Source organism: Lampetra fluviatilis, chromosome 70 (genome assembly GCF_964198595.1).
Source record: "Lampetra fluviatilis chromosome 70, kcLamFluv1.1, whole genome shotgun sequence".
Lineage (NCBI taxonomy): Eukaryota > Metazoa > Chordata > Hyperoartia > Petromyzontiformes > Petromyzontidae > Lampetra > Lampetra fluviatilis.
In genome coordinates, this window is record NC_136344.1 from 2837249 (window position 1) to 2860865 (window position 23617).

The 23617-nt window shown below is 51.2% G+C and overlaps 1 long non-coding RNA gene across 1 annotated transcript in view; it reads left to right on the forward strand.

Annotated features, from left to right (window-relative positions):
- Positions 1–22964, forward strand: part of LOC144952877 (uncharacterized) — an 88072-nt gene extending 65108 nt beyond the window's left edge. The window contains exon 3 of the long non-coding RNA XR_013640707.1: positions 22867–22964. This is a non-coding gene — a long non-coding RNA (uncharacterized LOC144952877). The remainder of the gene's footprint in view (positions 1–22866) is intronic.
- The last annotated feature ends 653 nt before the right edge of the window (positions 22965–23617 follow it).

Sequence of the window (23617 nt, forward strand, 5' to 3'; positions counted from 1 at the left end):
TATGTGAGTGTGTTGGTGTGTGAGTGTGTGTGTTGGTGTGAGTGAGTGTGTTGTTGTGTGTTGGTATGTGTGTGAGTGTGTTGTTGTGTGTTGGTATGTGTGTGAGTGTGTTGGTGTGTGAGTGTGTGTGTTGGTGTGAGTGAGTGTGTTGTTGTGTGTTGGTATGTGTGTGAGTGTGTGTGTTGGTGTGAGTGTGTGTGTTGTTGTGTGTTGGTATGTGTGTGAGTGTGTGTGTGTTGGTGTGAGTGTGTGTGTTGGTATGTGAGTGTGAATATTGGTTTGTGAGTACTATGCTCGCTAACAGCACTTGCCCCAATACCCTACCGAGGATATACGGGGGATCTTTGTCTTTATCTTGGTGTCCGGGCGTGGTTCTGGTCAGATCACCCCCTCGTGAGCGGCGTGTGTGTGTGTAAGTGTGTGTGTGTAAGTGTGTGTGTGTAAGTGTGTGTGTGTAAGTGTGTGTGTGTAAGTGTGTGTGTGTAAGTGTGTGTGTGTAAGTGTGTGTGTGTAAGTGTGTGTGTGTAAGTGTGTGTGTGTAAGTGTGTGTGTGTAAGTGTGTGTGTGTAAGTGTGTGTGTGTAAGTGTGTGTGTGTAAGTGTGTGTGTGTAAGTGTGTGTGTGTAAGTGTGTGTGTGTAAGTGTGTGTGTGTAAGTGTGTGTGTGTAAGTGTGTGTGTGTAAGTGTGTGTGTGTAAGTGTGTGTGTGTGTAAGTGTGTGTGTGTAAGTGTGTGTGTGTAAGTGTGTGTGTGTAAGTGTGTGTGTGTAAGTGTGTGTGTGTAAGTGTGTGTGTGTAAGTGTGTGTGTGTAAGTGTGTGTGTGTAAGTGTGTATGTGAGTGTGAGAGTGTGTGTGTATGTAAGTGTGTGTATGAAAGTGTGTGTGTGTATGTGATTGTGTGTGTATGTATTTCAGTGTGTGTGTGTATGTAAGTGTGTGTAAGTGTGTATGTTTGTATTTGAGTGTGCGTATGTATGTGAGTGTGTATGTATGTATGTAAGTGTGAGCGTGCGTGTATGTATGTGAGTGTGTGTGTATGAGTGTGTGTGTATGTAAGTGTGTGTATGAAAGTGTGTGTGTGTATGTGATTGTGTGTGTATGTATTTCAGTGTGTGTGTGTATGTAAGTGTGTGTAAGTGTGTATGTTTGGATTTGAGTGTGCGTATGTATGTGAGTGTGTATGTATGTGAGTGTGAGTGTATGTATGTAAGTGTGAGCGTGCGTGTATGTATGTGAGTGTGTGTGTATGAGTGTGTGTGTATGTAAGTGTGTGTATGAAAGTGTGTGTGTGTATGTGATTGTGTGTATGTATTTCAGTGTGTGTGTGTATGTAAGTGTGTGTAAGTGTGTATGTTTGTATTTGAGTGTGCGTATGTATGTGAGTGTGTATGTATGTATGTGAGTGTGAGCGTGCGTGTATGTATGTGAGTGTGAGAGTGTGTGTGTATGTATGAGTGTGTGTGTGTATGAGTGTGTGTGTATGTAAGTGTGTGTATGAAAGTGTGTGTGTGTATGTAAGTGTGTGTATGTAAGTGTGTGTATGTAAGTGTATGTGTGATTGTGTATGTGTGTGTCTATAGTGGGTTACCGCTATGCTGCGATACGATGTAACTGTACGTGTGTGTCAATGTGTGTGTGACTGTGTGTGTGACTGTGTGTGTGTGTGTCAATGTGTGTGGGTAATTGTGTGTGTGTAACTATGTGTGTGTGACTGTGTGTGGGTAATTGCGTGTGTAACTGTGTGGTTTGGAATGATGCCCTGGTGGTCCCACTCTTTAAGAAGGGGGACCGCACAGACTGTAACAACTACAGGGGCATCTCACTCCTCAGTGTGCCGGGAAAGGTCTTGGCAAGGATTACTCAACATCGCCTTGCCAGGCACGCTGAGGAGAGGCTTGCGGAGCCCCAATGCGGTTTCAGGAAAGGGCGGTCTTGCACAGATGCCATATTTTCTGTCCGTCTGCTACAGCAGAGGTGTAGGGAATTCCAACAAGACCTACATCTCTACTTTATTGACCTGGTCAAGGCCTTATGATACCATCAGTAGGCCTGGGCTCTGGGTTGTTCTTCGTGCTTTCGGAGTCCCTGACCCTCTGCTCACGATCATTAAGGACCTTCATGATGGTGAGCGGGCCCGGGTAAAACTACAGTACGTGGCCGGGAGTTGGAGCCATTCCCTGTTCACCTTGGGGTGTGACAGGGATGTCCTCTGGCTCCAACATTATTTAACATCTATTTTGACCACGTAGTTCGTGAAGCCTTCAATAGCTGTACCAGAGGAATTTCAATTTAGTACAGACACAATGGGAGGCTGATCGATGCCCGGGTGTGGTCAAGGGATGTCTCCCTATTGCTCAACCACGTTATGTATGCCGATGATCTGGTAATTGCTGCTCACTCAGAGGAGGAGTTGGAGGCGCTGTTGTTGAACCTGGAGCTTGCCACCATCAGCCCCACCAAAACTAAGCACCTGCCTGGGTATTTTGTACCATCGGACACTCTACCCCCACAACTCCCAATCGGTGATAGGGCAGTTGTGGAGAGAGTGGAGAGTTTCTCATACCTGGGCAGTGTGCTCATGACGGGCTCCGGTTTAGCAGCAGAGGTCTCACTCCGAATCAGTCGAGCGGGATTATCTTTTCATCGGTTGCGTAACGCTGTGTGGAAGCTACCTGGTCTGTCGCTCCGCACGAAGCTTCAGGTCTTCTCGGTTACGGTCATTCCCTCCCTTATCTATGCTTGCGAAACGTGGACCCCCGTAATGGAACTTCTTCGCTGGTTAGAAACATTTAGGCTGGCCTGCCAACGATCCATCCTGGGTTTAACCAGGATGGATTGTGTGAGGAGCTCACAAATCCTCGAAAGATCTGGACAAAGTCCCATCGGTGATCGCCTCCGGCAGGCAAGGCTGCGTTGGCTGGGTCATGTAGCCCGCATGCCAAGCCACCGCCTGCCTAAACAGCTTTTGTTTGGCCGGATCGAGGGGGCTAAACGGGCACGGCATGGGCTGAAGAAGAGATGGAGTGATGTGGTACAGGAGGACGTGGAGCTGAGTGGACTTGCCGATGACTGCTACCAGCCGTGTCAAGATCGGCCTCAGTGGAGGAGGCTCGTGAAGGACGCTACTGGGCAGTTGGAGGCAGTCGCCCTCCAACAACAACGGAGGGCGGAGGAGCGACGCTCACAACAACGAGCGGAGCGCCGGGTGGCTAAAACACAGAAAGTTGGCATAGTAGGGGGCACAGGTGGTGCATCAGCCAGTCATCTCGGTCGTCTCAGTCAGTCGACCCGTGGCACCTGCTGGGTCTGCCCTGTGACCTCCTGCCAGCGGGCGTTCGACACTTCACGTGGCCTCAAGGTGCACATTGCCTGGCACAAGCGTCGTGGTGACGTCACCGACACTTAGTGGCGAATGGCGGTTGTTGTTGTGTAACTGTGTGTGTGTGACTGTGTGTAACTGTGTGTGTAACTGCGTGTGTGTGACTGTGCGTGTGTGACTGTGTGTGTGTGACTGTTTGTGTGTAACTGTGTGTGTATAACTGCGTGTGTGTGACTGTGTGTGTGTGTAACTGTGTGTGTGTGTAACTGTGTGTGTTACTGTGTGTGTGTAACTGTGTGTATGTAACTGTGTGTGTGACTGTTTGTGTGTGACTGTGTGTGTGTGACTGTGTGTGTGTGACTGTGTGTGTGTAACTGTGTGTGTGACTGTTTGTGTGTGACTGTGTGTGTGTGACTGTGTGTGTGACTGTGTGTGTGTGACTGTGTGTGTGACTGTGTGTGTGTAACTGTGTGTGTGACTGTTTGTGTGTGACTGTGTGTGTGTGACTGTTTGTGTGTGACTGTGTGTGTGTGACTGTGTGTGTGACTGTGTGTGTGTGACTGTGTGTGTGACTGTTTGTGTGTGACTGTGTGTGTGTGACTGTGTGTGTGACTGTGTGTGTGACTGTGTGTGTGTGTAACTGTGTGTGTGTGTAACTGTGTGTGTTACTGTGTGTGTGTAACTGTGTGTATGTAACTGTGTGTGTGACTGTTTGTGTGTGACTGTGTGTGTGTGACTGTGTGTGTGACTGTGTGTGTGTGACTGTGTGTGTGACTGTTTGTGTGTGACTGTGTGTGTGTTACTGTGTGTGTGTGACTGTGTGTGTGACTGTGTGTGTGTAAGTGTGTGTGTAACTGTGTGTGTGTAACTGTGTGTGTGTAAGTGTGTGTAAATGCGCGTGTGTGACTGTGACTGTGTGTGTGTGACTGTGTGTGTGAGTAACTGTGTGTGTGACTGTGTGTGTGTGTGTGACTGTGTGTGTGTAACTGTGTGTGTGTGTGACTGTGTGTGTGTGACTGTGTGTGTGTGTGACTGTGTGTGTGTGTGTGACTGTGTGTGTGACTGTGACTGTGTGTGTGACTGTGTGTGTGACTGTGTGTGTGTGTGACTGTGTGTGTGTGTGACTGTGTGTGTGACTGTGACTGTGTGTGTGACTGTGTGTGTGACTGTGTGTGTGTGACTGTGTGTGTGAGTAACTGTGTGTGTGACTGTGTGTGTGACTGTGTGTGTGACTGTGTGTGTGAAACTGCGCGTGTGTGACTGTGTGTGTGACTGTGTGTGTGTGTGTGACTGTGTGTGTGACTGTGTGTGTGTGACTGTGTGTGTGAGTAACTGTGTGTGTGACTGTGTGTGTGTGACTGTGTGTGTGAGTAACTGTGTGTGTGACTGTGTGTGTGTGACTGTGTGTGTGAGTAACTGTATGTGTGACTGTGTGTGTGACTGTGTGTGTGTGACTGTGTGTGTGAGTAACTGTATGTGTGACTGTGTGTGTGACTGTGTGTGTGTGACTGTGTGTGTGAGTAACTGTATGTGTGACTGTGTGTGTGACTGTGTGTGTGACTGTGTGTGTGAAACTGCGCGTGTGTGACTGTGTGTGTGACTGTGTGTGTGTGTGTGACTGTGTGTGTGACTGTGTGTGTGTGACTGTGTGTGTGAGTAACTGTGTGTGTGACTGTGTGTGTGACTGTGTGTGTGACTGTGTGTGTGAAACTGCGCGTGTGTGACTGTGTGTGTGACTGTGTGTGTGTGTGTGACTGTGTGTGTGACTGTGTGTGTGTGACTGTGTGTGTGAGTAACTGTGTGTGTGACTGTGTGTGTGTGACTGTGTGTGTGAGTAACTGTGTGTGTGACTGTGTGTGTGTGACTGTGTGTGTGAGTAACTGTATGTGTGACTGTGTGTGTGACTGTGTGTGTGTGACTGTGTGTGTGAGTAACTGTATGTGTGACTGTGTGTGTGACTGTGTGTGTGTGACTGTGTGTGTGAGTAACTGTATGTGTGACTGTGTGTGTGACTGTGTGTGTGACTGTGTGTGTGAAACTGCGCGTGTGTGACTGTGTGTGTGACTGTGTGTGTGTGTGTGACTGTGTGTGTGACTGTGTGTGTGTGACTGTGTGTGTGAGTAACTGTGTGTGTGACTGTGTGTGTGTGACTGTGTATGTGTGACTGTGTGTGTGACTGTGTGTGTGTGTGACTGTGTGTGTGAGTAACTGTATGTGTGACTGTGTGTGTGACTGTGTGTGTGTGACTGTGTGTGTGAGTAACTGTATGTGTGACTGTGTGTGTGACTGTGTGTGTGTGACTGTGTGTGTGAGTAACTGTATGTGTGACTGTGTGTGTGACTGTGTGTGTGTGACTGTGTGTGTGAGTAACTGTATGTGTGACTGTGTGTGTGACTGTGTGTGTGACTGTGTGTGTGAAACTGCGCGTGTGTGACTGTGTGTGTGACTGTGTGTGTGTGTGTGACTGTGTGTGTGACTGTGTGTGTGTGACTGTGTGTGTGAGTAACTGTGTGTGTGACTGTGTGTGTGACTGTGTGTGTGAAACTGCGCGTGTGTGACTGTGTGTGTGACTGTGTGTGTGTGTGTGACTGTGTGTGTGACTGTGTGTGTGTGACTGTGTGTGTGAGTAACTGTGTGTGTGACTGTGTGTGTGTGACTGTGTATGTGTGACTGTGTGTGTGACTGTGTGTGTGTGTGACTGTGTGTGTGAAACTACGGGCGTCCCGAGTTCGGTTCCCGCTCACGGCCAACACCACCAGGTGACGATTATCTGAACCGGTCTTGGGCCTCCCCTAGGTCGACTCAGCCTCAAATGAGTTACCTGGTAGCTGTGGTGTGTAGTAGTCGTAGTGAACATCGCCACTAGGGGAGACAAAGGCGGCCCGGGGCCTGGTTCTGGCCACTAGGGCTGAACGATTGATCGATTTCAGATCGAAATTTGAAACAATTCTAGAAGCAAGTTTGAAAAGTCCTTATTATTTTATTATTGTGATTGTTTATTTTTTAAAACTATTATTATAACTTTATTAATTTTAACTTAACAATTGCTCTATATGCGATTGTTCTTTTTCAATTAAAACATTTTAATGAACACACTTTGGAAGCTATTCATATCTTTTAAATCGTCATCCCGTGGTAATGCTCCATCACGTGTTTTAAATCGATCACACAGTGAATATTGAACCGAAGCTCGACTGAAATCAAATAGCAATCGATCTGTCGGAAAAAAAATAATCGCAAATCGATATTTTCCCCAAATCGTTCAGCCCTAGGTCTGCTCACCCAGCCCCCCCCCCCCCTCGTGTGCCCACAGACGCTGCACTTGCCCCAACAGCCCGCGCAGGCTACCCGGGCCACCTGTGTCTGTGCGAAATTAATTTCCAGGAATTTTACACCCCAAAAAAAAAACAACTCCCATCGCTTCGCCACGTGGCCACAAAGCGGTCCGAGCGTTTGTCTGTCTGTCTGTGCGCCGATGTGGCTGTCTGCCTGTCTGTCTGTCTGTACGGCTGTCTGTCTGCCTGTCTGTCTGCCTGTCTGTCTGTCTGCCTGTCTGCCTGTACGCCTGTCTGTCTGCCTGTCTGTGCGCCGATGTAGCTGTCTGTCTGCCTGTCTGTCTGCCTGTCTGTCTGTCTGTACGCTGATGAAGCTGTCTGTCTGTCTACCTGCCTGTCTGTCTGTCTGCCTGTCTGTCTGTCTGTACGCTGATGAAGCTGTCTGTCTGTCTACCTGTCTGTCTGTCTGTCTGCCTGTCTGTCTGTACGCCGATGTAGCTGTCTGTCTGTCTACCTGTCTGTCTGCATGTCTGTCTGTCTGTCTACCTGTCTGTCTGTCTGTACGCCGATGTAGCTGCCTGTCTGTCTGTCTGTCTGCCTGTCTCTCTGTCTGTCTCTCTGTCTGCTTGTCTGTCTGTCTGTCTGCCTGTCTGTCTGGTGGGTGCGCGAATGAGCGGCTTGGTGACTTATTTAGTGGCTGAGTGAATTGCAGGTGGGTGAGTGAGTGACTAAGTGGGTGAGTGAGTGAGTTGGTGAGTGACTAAGTGGGTAGGTAAGGGTGACTGAGTGGGTGACTGAGTGGGTGAGTGGGTAGCTGAGAGTGAATGAGTGGGTAGCTAAGTGGGTAAGTTGGTGGGTGAGTGGGTGGGTGAGTGGGTGGGTGGGTGAGTGGGTGAGTGAGTGAGTGAGTGGGTGGGTGAGTGGGTGGGTGAGTGGGTGAGTGAGTGGGTGAGTGGGTGAGTCGGTGGGTGGGTGGGTGGGTGAGTGGGTGGGTGGTGGGTGGGTGGGTGAGTGGGTGGGTGGGTGGGTGAGTGGGTGGGTGGGTGGGTGGGTGAGTGGGTGGGTGGGTGAGTGGGTGGGTGAGTGGGTGGGTGAGTGTGTGAGTTGGTGAGTGAATTAATGGGTGGGTGAGTGGGTGGGCGAGATGGTGGGTGAGTGGGTGAGTGAGTGGGAGGATGAATGGGTCAGTGAGTGGTTGGGTGAGTGAGTGGGTGAGTGAGTGGGTGAGTGAGTGGATGGGTGAGTGGGTGCTTGGGTAACTGAGTGAGTTAGTGAGATGGTGGGTGGGTGAGTGAGTGGGTGGATGAGTGGGTGAGTGAGTGAGTAGATGGATGAGCGAGTGAGTGGGTGAGTAAGTGAGTAGGTGGGTGAGTGAGTGAGTGGGTGAGTGAGTGGGTAAGTGAGTGGGTGAGTGAGTGGGTGGATGAGTGGGTGAGTGAGTGAGTAGGTGGGTGAGTGAGTGAGTGAGTGGGTGAGTGAGTGGGTAAGTGAGTGGGTAAGTGAGTGGGTGAGTGAGTGGGTGGGTGAGTGGGTAAGTGAGATGGTGAGTGAGTGGGTAAGTGAGTGGGTGAGTGAGATGGTGGGTGGGTGAGTGAGTGAGTGGGTGGTGGGTGAGTGAGTGGGTGGGTGAGTGAGTGGGTGAGTGGGTGAGTGAGTGGGTGAGTGGGTGAGTGAGTGGGTGGGTGAGTGGGTGAGTGGGTAAGTGAGATGGTGAGTGAGTGGGTAAGTGAGTGGGTGAGTGAGATGGTGGGTGGGTGAGTGAGTGGGTGGTGGGTGAGTGAGTGGGTGGGTGAGTGAGTGGGTGAGTGGGTGAGTGGGTGAGTGAGTGGGTGGGTGAGTGGGTGAGTGGGTAAGTGAGATGGTGAGTGAGTGGGTAAGTGAGTGGGTGAGTGAGATGGTGGGTGGGTGAGTGAGTGGGTGGGTGGGTGAGTGAGTGGGTGAGTGGGTGAGTGAGTGGGTGAGTGGGTGAGTGAGTGGGTGGGTGAGTGGGTGAGTGGGTAAGTGAGATGGTGAGTGAGTGGGTAAGTGAGTGGGTGAGTGAGATGGTGGGAGGGTGAGTGAGTGGGTGGTGGGTGAGTGAGTGGGTGGGTGAGTGAGATAGTGAGTGGGTGAGTGAGTGGGTGAGTGGGTGAGTGAGTGGGTGAGTGAGTGGGTGAGTGGGTGGGTGAGGGAGTGGGTGAGTGAGCGGGTGAGTGAGATGGTAGCTGGGTGAGTGAGTGGGTGAGTAGGTGGGTGAGTGGGTAAGTAAGTAAGTGGGTGAGATGGTGGGTGGGTAAGTGAGTGGGTGAGTGAGATGGTGAGTGGGTGGGTGAGTGAGTGGGTGAGTGGATGAGTGAGTGGGGTGAGTGAGTGGGTGAGTGAAAGGGTGAGTGAGTGGATGAGTGAGTGGGTGAGTGAGTGGGTGAGTGGGTGAGTGAAAGGGTGAGTGAAAGGGTAAGTGAGTGGGTGAGTGAGTGGGTGAGTGAGCGGGTAAGTGAGTGGGTGAGTGAGTGGGTGAGTGAGTGGGTGGGTGAGTGGGTGAGTGAGTGGGGGTGAGTGGGTGAGTGAGTGGGTGAGTGGGTGAGTGAGTGGGTGGGTGAGTGGGTGAGTAAGTGAGTGGGTGGGTGAGTAGGTGAGTGAGTGGGTGAGTGAGTAGGTGAGTGAGATGGTGAGTGGGTGAGTGAGATGGTGAGTGAGTGTGTGTAGTGAGTGGGTGATGTGGGTGAGTGAGTGAGTGGGTGAGTGGGTGAGTGAGTGAGTGGGTGGGTGAGTAGGTGAGTGAGTGGGTGATGTGAGTAGGTGAGTGAGATGGTGAGTGGGTGAGTGAGATGGTGAGTGAGTGTGTGAGTGAGTGGGGTGAAGTGAGCGGGTGAGTGAGTGGGTTAGTGGATAAGTGAGCGGATAAGTGAGTGGGTGAGTGAGTGGGTGAGGTGAGCGGGTAAGTGAGTGAGTGAGTGGGTGAGTGGGTGAGTGAGTGGGTGAGTGAGTGGGGTGAGTGAGTGAGTGGGTGAGATGGTGAGTGAGTGGGTGAGTGGGTGAGTGAGTAGGTGAGTGAGTGGGTGAGTGGATGAGCGAGTGAGTGGGTGAGTGAGTGGGTGAGTGAGTGGGTGAGTGGGTGAGTGGGTGGGTGAGTGAGTGGGTGAGTGGGTGAGTGAGTGGGTGAGTGAGTGGGTGAGTGGGTGAGTGAGTGGGTGAGTGGGTGAGTGGATGAGCGAGTGAGATGGTGCGTGAGTGGGTGAGTGGATGAGCGAGTGAGTGGGTGGGTGGATGAGTGAGTGAGTGAGTGGGTGGAGTGAGTGAGTGAGTGGGTGAGTGGGTGAGTGAGTGGGTGAGTGAGTGGGGTGAGTGAGTGAGTGGGTGAGATGGTGAGTGAGTGGGTGAGTGGGTGAGTGAGTAGGTGAGTGAGTGGGTGAGTGGATGAGCGAGTGAGTGGGTGAGTGAGTGGGTGAGTGAGTGGGTGAGTGGGTGGGTGAGTGAGTGGGTGAGTGGGTGAGTGAGTGGGTGAGTGAGTGGGTGAGTGAAAGGGTGAGTGAGTGGGTGAGTGAGTGGGTGAGTCGGTGGGTGGGTGGGTGGGTGAGTGGGTGGGTGAGTGGGTGGGAGGTGGGTGGGTGGGTGGGTGGGTGAGTGGGTGGGTGGGTGGGTGGGTGGGTGAGTGAGTGGGTGGGTGGGTGGGTGAGTGGGTGGGTGAGTGGGTGGGTGAGTGTGTGAGTTGGTGAGTGAATTAATGGGTGGGTGAGTGGGTGGGCGAGATGGTGGGTGAGTGGGTGAGTGAGTGGGAGGATGAATGGGTCAGTGAGTGGTTGGGTGAGTGAGTGGGTGAGTGAGTGGGTGAGTGAGTGGATGGGTGAGTGGGTGCTTGGGTAACTGAGTGAGTTAGTGAGATGGTGGGTGGGTGAGTGAGTGGGTGGATGAGTGGGTGAGTGAGTGAGTAGATGGATGAGTGAGTGAGTGGGTGAGTGAGTGAGTAGGTGGGTGAGTGAGTGAGTGGGTGAGTGAGTGGGTAAGTGAGTGGGTGAGTGAGTGGGTGGATGAGTGGGTGAGTGAGTGAGTAGATGGATGAGTGAGTGAGTGGGTGAGTGAGTGAGTAGGTGGGTGAGTGAGTGAGTGGGTGAGTGAGTGGGTAAGTGAGTGGGTAAATGAGTGGGTGAGTAAGTGGGTGGGTGAGTGGGTGAGTGGGTAAGTGAGATGGTGAGTGAGTGGGTAAGTGAGTGGGTGAGTGAGATGGTGGGTGGGTGAGTGAGTGAGTGGGTGGTGGGTGAGTGAGTGGGTGGGTGAGTGGGTGAGTGGGTGAGTGAGTGGGTGAGTGGGTGAGTGAGTGGGTGGGTGAGTGGGTGAGTGGGTAAGTGAGATGGTGAGTGAGTGGGTAAGTGAGTGGGTGAGTGAGATGGTGGGTGGGTGAGTGAGTGGGTGGTGGGTGAGTGAGTGGGTGGGTGAGTGAGTGGGTGAGTGGGTGAGTGGGTGAGTGAGTGGGTGGGTGAGTGGGTGAGTGGGTAAGTGAGATGGTGAGTGAGTGGGTAAGTGAGTGGGTGAGTGAGATGGTGGGTGGGTGAGTGAGTGGGTGGGTGAGTGAGTGGGTGAGTGGGTGAGTGAGTGGGTGAGTGGGTGAGTGAGTGGGTGGGTGAGTGGGTGAGTGGGTAAGTGAGATGGTGAGTGAGTGGGTAAGTGAGTGGGTGAGTGAGATGGTGGGAGGGTGAGTGAGTGGGTGGTGGGTGAGTGAGTGGGTGGGTGAGTGAGATAGTGAGTGGGTGAGTGAGTGGGTGAGTGGGTGAGTGAGTGGGTAAGTGAGTGGGTGAGTGAGTGGGTGGATGAGTGGGTGAGTGAGTGAGTAGATGGATGAGTGAGTGAGTGGGGTGAGTGAGTGAGTAGGTGGGTGAGTGAGTGAGTGGGTGAGTGAGTGGTAAGTGAGTGGGTAAATGAGTGGGTGAGTAAGTGGGTGGGTGAGTGGGTGAGTGGGTAAGTGAGATGGTGAGTGAGTGGGTAAGTGAGTGGGTGAGTGAGATGGTGGGTGGGTGAGTGAGTGAGTGGGTGGTGGGTGAGTGAGTGGGTGGGTGAGTGAGTGGGTGAGTGGGTGAGTGAGTGGGTGAGTGGGTGAGTGAGTGGGTGGGTGAGTGGGTGAGTGGGTAAGTGAGATGGTGAGTGAGTGGGTAAGTGAGTGGGTGAGTGAGATGGTGGGTGGTGTGAGTGAGTGGGTGGTGGGTGAGTGAGTGGGTGGGTGAGTGAGTGGGTGAGTGGGTGAGTGGGTGAGTGAGTGGGTGGGTGAGTGGGTGAGTGGGTAAGTGAGATGGTGAGTGAGTGGGTAAGTGAGTGGGTGAGTGAGATGGTGGGTGGGTGAGTGAGTGGGTGGGTGAGTGAGTGGGTGAGTGGGTGAGTGAGTGGGTGAGTGGGTGAGTGAGTGGGTGGGTGAGTGGGTGAGTGGGTAAGTGAGATGGTGAGTGAGTGGGTAAGTGAGTGGGTGAGTGAGATGGTGGGAGGGTGAGTGAGTGGGTGGTGGGTGAGTGGGTGAGTGGGTGAGTGGGTGAGTGAGTGGGTGGGTGAGTAGGTGAGTGAGTGGGTGAGTGAGTAGGTGAGTGAGATGGTGAGTGGGGTGAGTGAGATGGTGAGTGAGTGTGTGAGTGAGTGGGTGAGTGAGCGGGTGAGTGAGTGGGTTAGTGGATAAGTGAGCGGATAAGTGAGTGGGGTGAGTGAGTGGGTGAGTGAGCGGGTAAGTGAGTGAGTGAGTGAGTGGGTGAGTGGGTGAGTGAGTGGGTGAGTGAGTGGGTGAGTGAGTGAGTGGGTGAGATGGTGAGTGAGTGGGTGAGTGGGTGAGTGAGTAGGTGAGTGAGTGGGTGAGTGGATGAGCGAGTGAGTGGGTGAGTGAGTGGGTGAGTGAGTGGGTGAGTGGGTGAGTGGGTGGGTGAGTGAGTGGGTGAGTGGGTGAGTGAGTGGGTGAGTGAGTGGGTGAGTGAGTGGGTGAGTGGGTGAGTGGATGAGCGAGTGAGATGGTGCGTGAGTGGGTGAGTGGGTGAGTGAGTAGGTGAGTGAGTGGGTGAGTGGATGAGCGAGTGAGTGGGTGGGTGAGTGAGTGAGTGAGTGGGTGAGTGGGTGAGTGAGTGAGTGGGTGAGTGAGTGAGTGAGTGAGTGGGTGAGTGAGTGAGTGAGTGAGTGGGTGAGTGGGTGAGTGAGTGGGTGAGTGAGTGGGTGAGTGAGTGAGTGGGTGAGATGGTGAGTGAGTGGGTGAGTGGGTGAGTGAGTAGGTGAGTGAGTGGGTGAGTGGATGAGCGAGTGAGTGGGTGAGTGAGTGGGTGAGTGAGTGGGTGAGTGGGTGAGTCGGTGGGTGAGTGAGTGGGTGAGTGGGTGAGTGAGTGGGTGAGTGAGTGGGTGAGTGAAAGGGTGAGTGAGTGGGTGAGTGAGTGGGTGAGTGAGTGGGGTGAGTGGGTGAGTGGATGAGCGAGTGAGATGGTGCGTGAGTGGGTGAGTGGATGAGCGAGTGAGTGGGTGGGTGGATGAGTGAGTGAGTGAGTGGGTGAGTGAGTGAGTGAGTGGGTGAGTGGGTGAGTGAGTGGGTGAGTGAGTGGGTGAGTGAGTGAGTGAGTGGGTGAGATGGTGAGTGAGTGGGTGAGTGGGTGAGTGAGTAGGTGAGTGAGTGGGTGAGTGGATGAGCGAGTGAGTGGGTGAGTGAGTGGGTGAGTGAGTGGGTGAGTGGGTGAGTGGGTGGGTGAGTGAGTGGGTGAGTGGGTGAGTGAGTGGGTGAGTGAGTGGGTGAGTGAAAGGGTGAGTGAGTGGGTGAGTGAGTGGGTGAGTGAGTGGGTGAGTGGGTGAGTGAGTGGGTGAGTGGGTGAGTGGATGAGCGAGTGAGTGGGTGGGTGGATGAGTGAGTGAGTGAGTGGGTGAGTGAGTGGGTGAGTGGGGTGAGTGAGTGGGTGAGTTGGTGAGTGAGGGGTCGATCTCGGGTGCCGTAGCCGTGATTCACAGCGCAGCTCCCCGGACGCAAACGTCGCAGGTGACGCAGCGCTGCGCTAACCGCTGCGCCACCGCTCCCTCCGCCACTGCCACCACCAAAAGGCAAAGACAAAGATCCCCCGTGTAGCCTCAACAGACTGCCGGGGCAAGTGCTGTTAGCGAGTAGCAGCACCTATGAAGGCTACCGGCGCTGCGGGTACACGAGGCGGGTGGTGCTGGGGTGGGTGGTGGGTGGGTGGGTGGTGGTGGTGGTGGGTGGTGGGTGGGTGGTGGTGGGGGGGTGGTGGTGGGGGGTGGTGGTGGGTGGGTGGTGGGTGGGTGGTGGTGGTGGGTGGGTGGTGGTGGGGGGGTGGTGGTGGGGGGGTGGTGGTGGGTGGGTGGTGGGGTGGGTGGTGGTGCTGGGTGGGTGGTGGGTGGGTGGGTGGTGGTGGGTGGGTGGTGGGTGGGTGGTGGTGGGGGGGTGGTGGTGGGGGGGTGGTGGTGGGTGGGTGGTGGGTGGGTGGTGGTGGGGGCGGTGGTGGTGGGGGGGGGGGTGGTGGGGTGGGTGGTGGTGGGTGGTGGTGGGTGGGTGGTGGTGGGTGGGTGGTGGTGGGGGGGGTGGTGGGGGGGGGGGTGGTGGTGGGTGGGTGGTGGTGGGGGGGTGGTGGGGGGGGGTGGTGGTGGGTGGGTGGTGGGTGGGTGGTGGTGGGGGGGTGGTGGTGGGGGGGGTGGTGGTGGGGGGGGGTGGTGGGTGGGTGGTGGTGGGGGGGTGGTGGTGGGTGGTGGTGGGTGGGTGGTGGTGGGGGGGTGGTGGGGGGGGGGTGGTGGTGGGTGGGTGGTGGGTGGGTGGTGGTGGGGGGGTGGTGGGGGGTGGGTGGTGGTGGGTGGGTGGTGGGTGGGTGGTGGTGGGGGGGTGGTGGTGGGTGGGTGGTGGTGGGGGGGTGGTGGTGGGTGGTGGTGGGTGGGTGGTGGTGGGTGGGTGGCCAGCACCACGCCCGGCCGCCTTTGTCTCTCTCCGGGCTGAGAGGTCACACGTGACGGGGTGGAGGGGGTGGGGGGGTGGAGGTGGAGGAGGTGGAGGTGGAGGTGGAGGAGGTGGTGGAGGTGGAGGAGGTGGTGGTGGATGATGATGAGGTGGAGTGTGTAGGCGGAGTGGGTGGGGGGGGGGCTCTGCCCTGCGTCACCCTCCTCCATCACAACAGACCATCGCTTGTTCCCACGTGACCATATCGGGGGGGGGGGGGGGGGTCGAGGGGGCGGGGTAATTAGGGGGGTGACGTCACAGTGGGGGGGGGGGGGGCTGCTGAGCGCGTGTGGGGAGGCCTTGTTCTCATTGGTCCATGTCGGAATGTGCACGTGCGTGTCATTTACACGTGTTCGTGTGTGTGTGTGTGTGACTGTGTGTGTGTGTGACTGTGTGTAACTGTGTGTGTGTAGTTGTGTGTAAGTGTGTGTGTGTAGTTGTGTGTGTGTGTAGTTGTGTGTGTGTGTAGTTGTGTGTGTGTGTGTGTAACTGTGTGTGTGTGTGTAACTGTGTGTGTGTGTGACTGTGTGTGACTGTGTGTGTGTAAGTGTGTGTGTGTGTGTAACTGTGTGTGTGACTGTGTGTGTGTGTAGTTGTGTGTGTGTGTGTAGTTGTGTGTGTGTGTGTGTAACTGTGTGTGTGTAGTTGTGTGTGTGTGTAGTTGTGTGTGTGTGTGTAACTGTGTGTGTGTAGTTGTGTGTGTGTGTAGTTGTGTGTGTGTGTGTGTAACTGTGTGTGTGTGTGTAACTGTGTGTGTGTGACTGTGTGTGTGTAAGTGTGTGTGTGTGTGTAACTGTGTGTGTGTGACTGTGTGTGTGTGTGTGTAACTGTGTGTGTGTGTGTAACTGTGTGTGTGTGACTGTGTGTGTGTAAGTGTGTGTGTGTGTGTAACTGTGTGTGTGTAGTTGTGTGTGTGTGTGTAACTGTGTGTGTGTGTGTAACTGTGTGTGTGTGACTGTGTGTGTGTAAGTGTGTGTGTGTAACTGTGTGTGTGTGACTGTGTGTGTGTGTGTGTAACTGTGTGTGTGTAACTGTGTGTGTGTGTGACTGTGTGTGTGTGACTGTGTGTGTGTGTGTGTAACTGTGTGTGTGTAACTGTGTGTGTGTGTGACTGTGTGTGTGTGACTGTGTGTGTGTGTGTGTAACTGTGTGTGTGTGTGACTGTGTGTGTGTGTAACTGTGTGTGTGTGACTGTGTGTGTGTGTGTGTAACTGTGTGTGTGTGTGACTGTGTGTGTGTGTAACTGTGTGTGTGTGACTGTGTGTGTGTAAGTGTGTGTGTGTGTGTGTAAGTGTGTGTGTGACTGTGTGTGTGTGTGTCTGGACCACTGGACGGGTTCCGCAGGACTGGAAGGATGCCCTGGTGGTCCCCCTCTTTAAGAAGGGGGACCGCACAGACTGTAACAACTACAGGGGCATCTCACTCCTCAGTGTGCCGGGTAAGGTCCTGGCAAGGATTATTCAACATCGCCTTGCTAGGCACGCTGAGGAGAGGCTTGCGGAGCCCCAATGTGGTTTCAGGAAAGGGCGGTCCTGCACAGATGCCATATTTTCTGTCCGTCTGCTACAGCAGAGGTGTAGGGAATTCCAAAAAGACCTACATCTCTGCTTTATTGACCTGGTCAAGGCCTATGATACCATCAGTAGGACTGGGCTCTGGGTTGTTCTTCGTGCTTTCGGAGTCCCTGACCCTCTGCTCACGATCATTAAGGACCTTCATGATGGTGAGCGGGCCCGGGTAAAACTACGTGGCCGGGAGTCGGAGCCTTTCCCTGTACACCTTGGGGTGCGACAGGGATGTCCTCTGGCTCCCACATTATTTAACATCTATTTCGACTGCGTAGTTCGTGAAGCCTTCAATAGCTGTACCGGGGGAATTACCATTTGGTACAGATATAATGGGAGGCTGATCGACGCCCGGGTGCGATCAAGGGATGGCTCCCTATTGGTCAACCACGTTATGTATGCCGATGATTTGGTAATAGCTGCTCATTCAGAAGAGGAGTTGGAGACGCTGCTGCTGAGGCTGGAGTGTGCCACTAAGAGGTGGGGCCTTACCATCAGCCCCACCAAAACTAAGCACCTGCCTGGGTATTTTGTACCATCGGGCACTCCGCCCCCACAACTCCCAATCGGTGATGGGGCAGTTGTGGAGAGAGTAGAGAGTTTCCCATACCTGGGCAGTGTGCTCATGACCAGCTCCAGTTTATCAGCAGAGGTCTCACTCCGAATCAGTCGAGCGGCAATATCTTTTCATCGGTTGCGTAACGCTGTGTGGAAGCTACCTGGTCTGTCGCTCCGCACGAAGCTTCAGGTCTTCTCGGCCACGGTCATTCCCTCCCTTCTCTACGCTTGCGAAACGTGGACCCCCCTAGTGGAGCATCTTCGCCGGTTGGAAACATTTAGGCTGGCCTGCCTACGATCCATCCTGGGTTTGACCAGGCTGGATTGTGTGAGGAGCTCACAAGTCCTTGAAAGATCTGGGCAAAGTCCCATCAGTGAGCTCCTCCGGCAGGCAAGGCTGCGTTGGCTGGGTCATGTAGCCCGCATGCCCAGCCACCGCATGCCTAAACAGCTTTTGTTCGGCCGGATCGAGGGGGCTAAACGGGCGCGGCACGGGCTAGAGAAGAGATGGAGTGATGTGGTACAGGAGGACGTGGAGCTGAGTGGACTTGCCGATGACTGGTACCAGCGGTGTCAAGATCGGCCTCAGTGGAGGAGGCTCGTGAAGGACGCTACTGGGCAGTTGGAGGCAGTCGCCCTCCAACAACAACGGAGGGCGGAGGAGCGACGCTCACAACAACGAGCGGAGCGCCGGGTGGCTAAAGCACAGCAAGTTGGCACAGTAGGGGGCACAGGTGGTGCATCAGCCAGTCATCTCGGTCATCTCGGTCAGTCGACCCGTGGCACCTGGGTCTGCCCCGTGACCTCCTGCCAGCGGGCGTTCGACACTTCACGTGGCCTCAAGGTGCACATGGCCTGGCACAAGCGTCGTGGTGACGTCACCGCCACTTAGTGGCGAATGGCGGTTGTTGTTGTTGTTGTTGTGTGTGTGTAACTGTGTGTGTGTAACTGTGTGTGTGTGTGTAACTGTGTGTGTGTGTGTAACTGTGTGTGTGTGACTGTGTGTGTGTAAGTGTGTGTGTGTGTGTAACTGTGTGTGTGTGACTGTGTGTGTGTAAGTGTGTAACTGTGTGTGTGTGTGTAACTGTGTGTGTGTGACTGTGTGTGTGTGTGTAACTGTGTGTGTGTGTGTGTAACTGTGTGTGTGTGTGTGACTGTGTGTGTGACTGTGTGTGTGTAAGTGTGTGTGTAACTGTGTGTGTGTGTGTGTAACTGTGTGTGTGTGACTGTGTGTGTGTAAGTGTGTGTGTGTGTGTGTAACTGTGTGTGTGTGACTGTGTGTGTGTGTGTGTAACTGTGTGTGTGTGTGTAACTGTGTGTGTGTGTGACTGTGTGTGTGTAAGTGTGTGTGTGTAAGTGTGTGTGTGACTGTGTGTGTGTGTGTGTGTAACTGTGTGTGTGACTGTGTGTGTGTGTGTAACTGTGTGTGTGTGTAACTGTGTGTGTGTGTGTAGTTGTGTGTAAGTGTGTGTGTGACTGTGTGTGTGACTGTGTGTGTGACTGTGTGTGTGTAAGTGTGTGTGTAACTGTGTGTGTGTGTGTGTAACTGTGTGTGTGTGTGTGTAAGTGTGTGTGTGACTGTGTGTGTGTGACTGTGTGTGTGACTGTGTGTGTGTGACTGTGTGTGTGTAAGTGTGTGTGTGTAACTGTGTGTGTGTAACTGTGTGTGTGTGTGTGTAAGTGTGTGTGTAACTGTGTGTGTGTGTGACTGTGTGTGTGACTGTGTGTGTGTAAGTGTGTGTGTGTGTGTGTAACTGTGTGTGTGTGTGTAACTGTGTGTGTGTAGTTGTGTGTAAGTGTGTGTGTGTGACTGTGTGTGTAACTGTGTGTGTGTGTGTAACTGTGTGTGTGTAGTTGTGTGTAAGTGTGTGTGTGTGACTGTGTGTGTAACTGTGTGTAAGTGACTGTGTGTGTGTAAGTGTGTGTGTGTGTGTAACTGTGTGTGTGTGTGTGTGTCTGTGTGTGTGTGTGTAACTGTGTGTGTGTAGTTGTGTGTAAGTGTGTGTGTAACTGTGTGTGTGTAGTTGTGTGTAAGTGTGTGTGACTGTGTGTGTGTGACTGTGTGTGTGACTGTGTGTGTGTAAGTGTGTGTGTGTAAGTGTGTGTGTGTGTGTAACTGTGTGTGTGTAGTTGTGTGTAAGTGTGTGTGTGACTTTGTGTGTGTGACTGTGTGTGTGACTGTGTGTGTGTAAGTGTGTGTGTAACTGTGTGTAAGTGACTGTGTGTGTGTCTGTGTGTGTGACTGGGTGTGTGACTGTGTGTGTCACTGTGTGTGTGACTGTGTGTGTGTAACTGTGTGTGTGTGTGACTGTGTGTGTGTGTGTAGTTGTGTGTAAGTGTGTGTGTGTGTAAGTGTGTGTGTGTGTGTAGTTGTGTGTGTGTGTGACTGTGTGTGTCTGTGTGTGTGACTGTGTGTAACTGTGTGTGTAAGTGTGTGTGTGTGACTGTGTGTGTTTGTGTGTGTGACTGTGTGTAACTGTGGGTGTGTAAGTGTGTGTGTGACTGTGTGTGCGTGTAATTTACACGTGCGTGTGTGTGTGTGTGTAACTGTGTGTGTGACTGTGTGTGTGACTGTGTGTGTGACTGTGTGTGTGACTGTGTTTGTGTGTAACTGTGTGTGTGACTGTGTGTGTGACTGTGTGTGTGACTGTGTGTGTGACTGTGTTTGTGTGTAACTGTGTGTGTGACTGTGTGTGTGACTGTGTGTGTGACTGTGTGTGTGTGTGTAACTGTGTGTGTGTAACTGCGTGTGTAAGTGTGTGTGACTGTGTGTGTGTGTAAGTGTGTGTGTAACTGTGTGTGTGTAACTGTGTGTGTGTAACTGTGTGTGTAACTGTGTGTGTGTAACTGTGTGTGTGTAACTGTGTGTGTAACTGTGTGTGTGTGACTGTGTGTGTAACTGTGTGTGTAACTGTGTGTGTGTGTAACTGTGTGTGTAACTGTGTGTGTGTGACTGTGTGTGTAACTGTGTGTGTAACTGTGTGTGTGTGACTGTGTGTGTGTGTGTGACTGTGTGTATAACTGTGTGTGTGTAACTGTGTGTGTGTGTAACTGTGTGTGTGTGTAACTGTGTGTGTAACTGTGTGTGTGTGACTGTGTGTGTGTGTGTGACTGTGTGTATAACTGTGTGTGTGTAACTGTGTGTGTGTGTAACTGTGTGTGTGTGTGACTGTGTGTGTGTGTGTGTGTAACTGTGTGTGTAACTGTGTGTGTGTGTGACTGTGTGTGTAACTGTGTGTGTAACTGTGTGTGTGTGTGTGTAACTGTGTGTGTGTGACTGTGTGTGTGTGTGATTGTGTTATGGGGAGCGGTGGTGCAGCGGTTAGCGCGCTGCACTACGAACCTGGGGACCCGGGTTCGATTCCCGCTCACTGCCAACACCAGTGACGATTATCTGAACCGGTCCCGGGCCTCCCCTAGGTCAACTCAGCCTCAAATGAGTACCCGGTGCGGTGTGTAAACATCGCCACTGGGGAGACAAAGGCGGCCGGGCGTGGTGCTGGCCACCCACCCCCTCGTGTGCCGTGCCGGCCTTCATAGGTGCTCGCTAACAGCACTTGCCCCTACAGTCTATGAAGGCTATACGGGGGATCTTTGTCTTCGTGGTGAGGAGGAGTGGTGGTGCAGCGGTTAGCGCCGCGCGGGTGACGCGGGTTCCATTCCCGCTCGCGGCCAACACCACCAGGTGACGATTAATCCGAACCAGTCCTGGGGTCCTCCCCCTAGGTCGACTCAGCCTCAAATGAGTTACCTGGTGCTGTGGGGTGCGCCAGTAACCATCGCCACTAGGGAGACAAAGGCGGCCGGGCGTGGTGCTGGCCACCCACCCCCTCGTGTACCGTTTCGGCCTTCATAGGTGCTCGCTAACAGCACTTGCCCCTATTTTTAGGATGGTGTGTTTATAATATTACTTTATGTAGATATCCACATTCATTTAATATTTTTCTTCCGCAGTTTTGATTGAAAATGCAACATTTGATATCTCAAAAACCTGATGTGATGGACAAAAACTGATGCCGGATTTGGAATCAGCACCCCACAATTACCTTAAGATCGTTGGAATACCTTATGCCAGAAAAAGTGTGTTGACCAGTGCTATCAAAGTTCGAAAGTTCATGTATTAGGTGTAGCCCTGTGAGCCATTCGGCTCTTGAATCGGGTGCAACCGCAACAAACAAAAAAACATGAACCAGAAAACATCTTAAAGTGAATATGTGACTGAGTGCAAACAGAAAATCCAAGAAAAGACGGCAAAATATTGCAGAAAAAAATCACCGTACACCAGCCCTGTACAAACATCCCAGTGGGATGCAAGTCAAACAACAACAACAACCACAAGACAACTTAGATTAAGGCCAACAGTCTAACTCTGTACTACAACAACACAAACATGGACAAAGCCAAAAAACGTTTCGAAAATCACCAAGATAAAGCCATAAAAGTTAAACAACAACAACCACAAGACAACTTAGATTAAGACCATTAGTCTAACTCTGTACTACAACAACACAAACATGGCCAAACCAAAAAAACGTTTCGAAAATCACCAAAATAAAGCCATAAAAGTTAAACAACAACAACAACCACCACAAGACAACTTAGATTAAGGCCATTAGTCTAACTCTGTACTACAACAACACAAACATGGCCAAAGCCAAAAAAACGTTTCGAAAATCACCAAAATAAAGCCATAAAAGTTAAACAACAACAACCACAAGACACCTTAGATTAAGGCCATCAGTCTAACTCTGTACTACAACAACACAAACATGGCCAAACCAAAAAAACGTTTCGAAAATCACCAAAATAAAGCCATAAAAGTTAAACAACAACAACCACAAGACACCTTAGATTAAGGCCATCAGTCTAACTCTGTACTACAACAACACAAACATGGCCAAAGCAAAAAAACGTTTCGAAATCACCAAGATAAAGCCATAAAAGTTAAACAACAACAACCACCACAAGACAACTTAGATTAAGGCCATCAGTCTAACTCTGTACTACAACAACACAAACATGGCCAAAGCCAAAAAAACGTTTCGAAAATCACCAAAATAAAGCCATAAAAGCAATGAAACGGTGCAGGTCATTAGAACTGTGACCGAATGTTATAGAAATCAAGCTAGCTGAATGATGTCTTGTTGAGGTGGGGCCAGATTGTAGGTAGATGAGCTGATGGTAGAAACGACAGGATGGAGTGGAGTGCCTTCTTTATGGATATTTGCAAGACCATAAAATGTGGGTGGTCTAGCAGCCGGAGGTTTTCGAGAGAGCTGCTTGGTCGATTCGATTAGACAGATCGAATTGGTGATGATATTGTTGGTTTTTGTAGCCAGTTGGTTTGAAGGTTCTTTGTTAGATTTTGGTATAAATGCCATCATTAAGAAGGTCCTGGATTATGTTGTGGTTGTTGTATGTGGTTTTTAATTCATGATGACCGTGGCATTGCCATTGTGTTTAGTAGTGTAGTGTATCGTAGTGTATAGTGTAGTGTATAGTAGTGCAGTGTATAGTGTAGTGTAGTGTATAGTGTAGTGTATAGTGTGGTGTATAGTGTAGTGTATAGTGTAGTGTATACTAGTGCAGTATACAGTGTAGTGTATACTAGTGCAGTATATAGTGTAGTGTATAGTAGTGTAGTGTATAGTGTAGTGTATACTAGTGCAGTATATAGTGTAGTGTATAGTAGTGTAGTGTATAGTGTAGTGTATAGTAATGTAGTGTATAGTGTAGTGTAAAGTAATGTAGTGTATAGTAGTGTAGTGTATAGTGTAGTGTATACTAGTGCAGTATACAGTGTAGTGTATACTAGTGCAGTATATAGTGTAGTGTATAGTAATGTAGTGTATAGTGTAGTGTATAGTAATGTAGTGTATAGTCTATTGTATAGTAATGTAGTGTATAGTGTAGTGTATAGTAATGTAGTGTATAGTGTAGTGTATAGTAGTGTAGTGTATAGTAGTGTAGTGTATAGTCTATTGTATCGTAATGTAGTGTATAGTGTAGTGTATAGTAATGTGTTGTATAGTGTAGTGTATAGTAGTGTATAGTCTATTGCATAGTAGTGTAGTGTATAGTGTAGTGTATAGTAGTGTATAGTCTATTGCATAGTAGTGTAGTGTATAGTGTAGTGTATAGTGTAGTGTATAGTAGTGTAGTGTATAGTGTAGTGTAAATCAGCATACCTGTCAACCCATACGTTGTGTGTGTGTGCGTGTCGTCCGTAGCGGTGGTGCTGAGGTACAACGCATTCTCCCTCTTTTATCTGCTGTGCCTCCTTCTCCTGCCGCTCTTCTCAGAGCCCACGGTGCAGACGCTACGCGGTGAGTGCCGTCAACGCGTATACTATACACTATACACTACACCGCTACTATACACTATACACTACTACTATACACTATACACTACACTACTACTATACACTATACACTACACCGCTACTATACACTATACACTACACTACTACTATACACTACACACTACACTGCTACTATACACTATACACTACACCGCTACTATACACTATACACTACTACTATACACTATACACTACACTACTATACACTACACTACTATACACTACACCGCTACTATACACTACTACTATACACTATACACTACACTACTATACACTGCACTACTATACACTTCACACTACACCGCTACTATACACTATACACTACACTACTATACACTATACACTACACCGCTACTATACACTATACACGACTGCAAAACACTACTACTATACACTACACACTACACTACTACTATACACTACACTACTACTATACACTATACACTACACTACTACTATACATTATACACTACACTACTACTATACACTATACACTACACTACTACTATACACTATACACTACACTAATACTATACACTATACACTACACTACTACTATACATTATACACTACACTACTACTATACACTATACACTACTACTATACACTATACACTACAC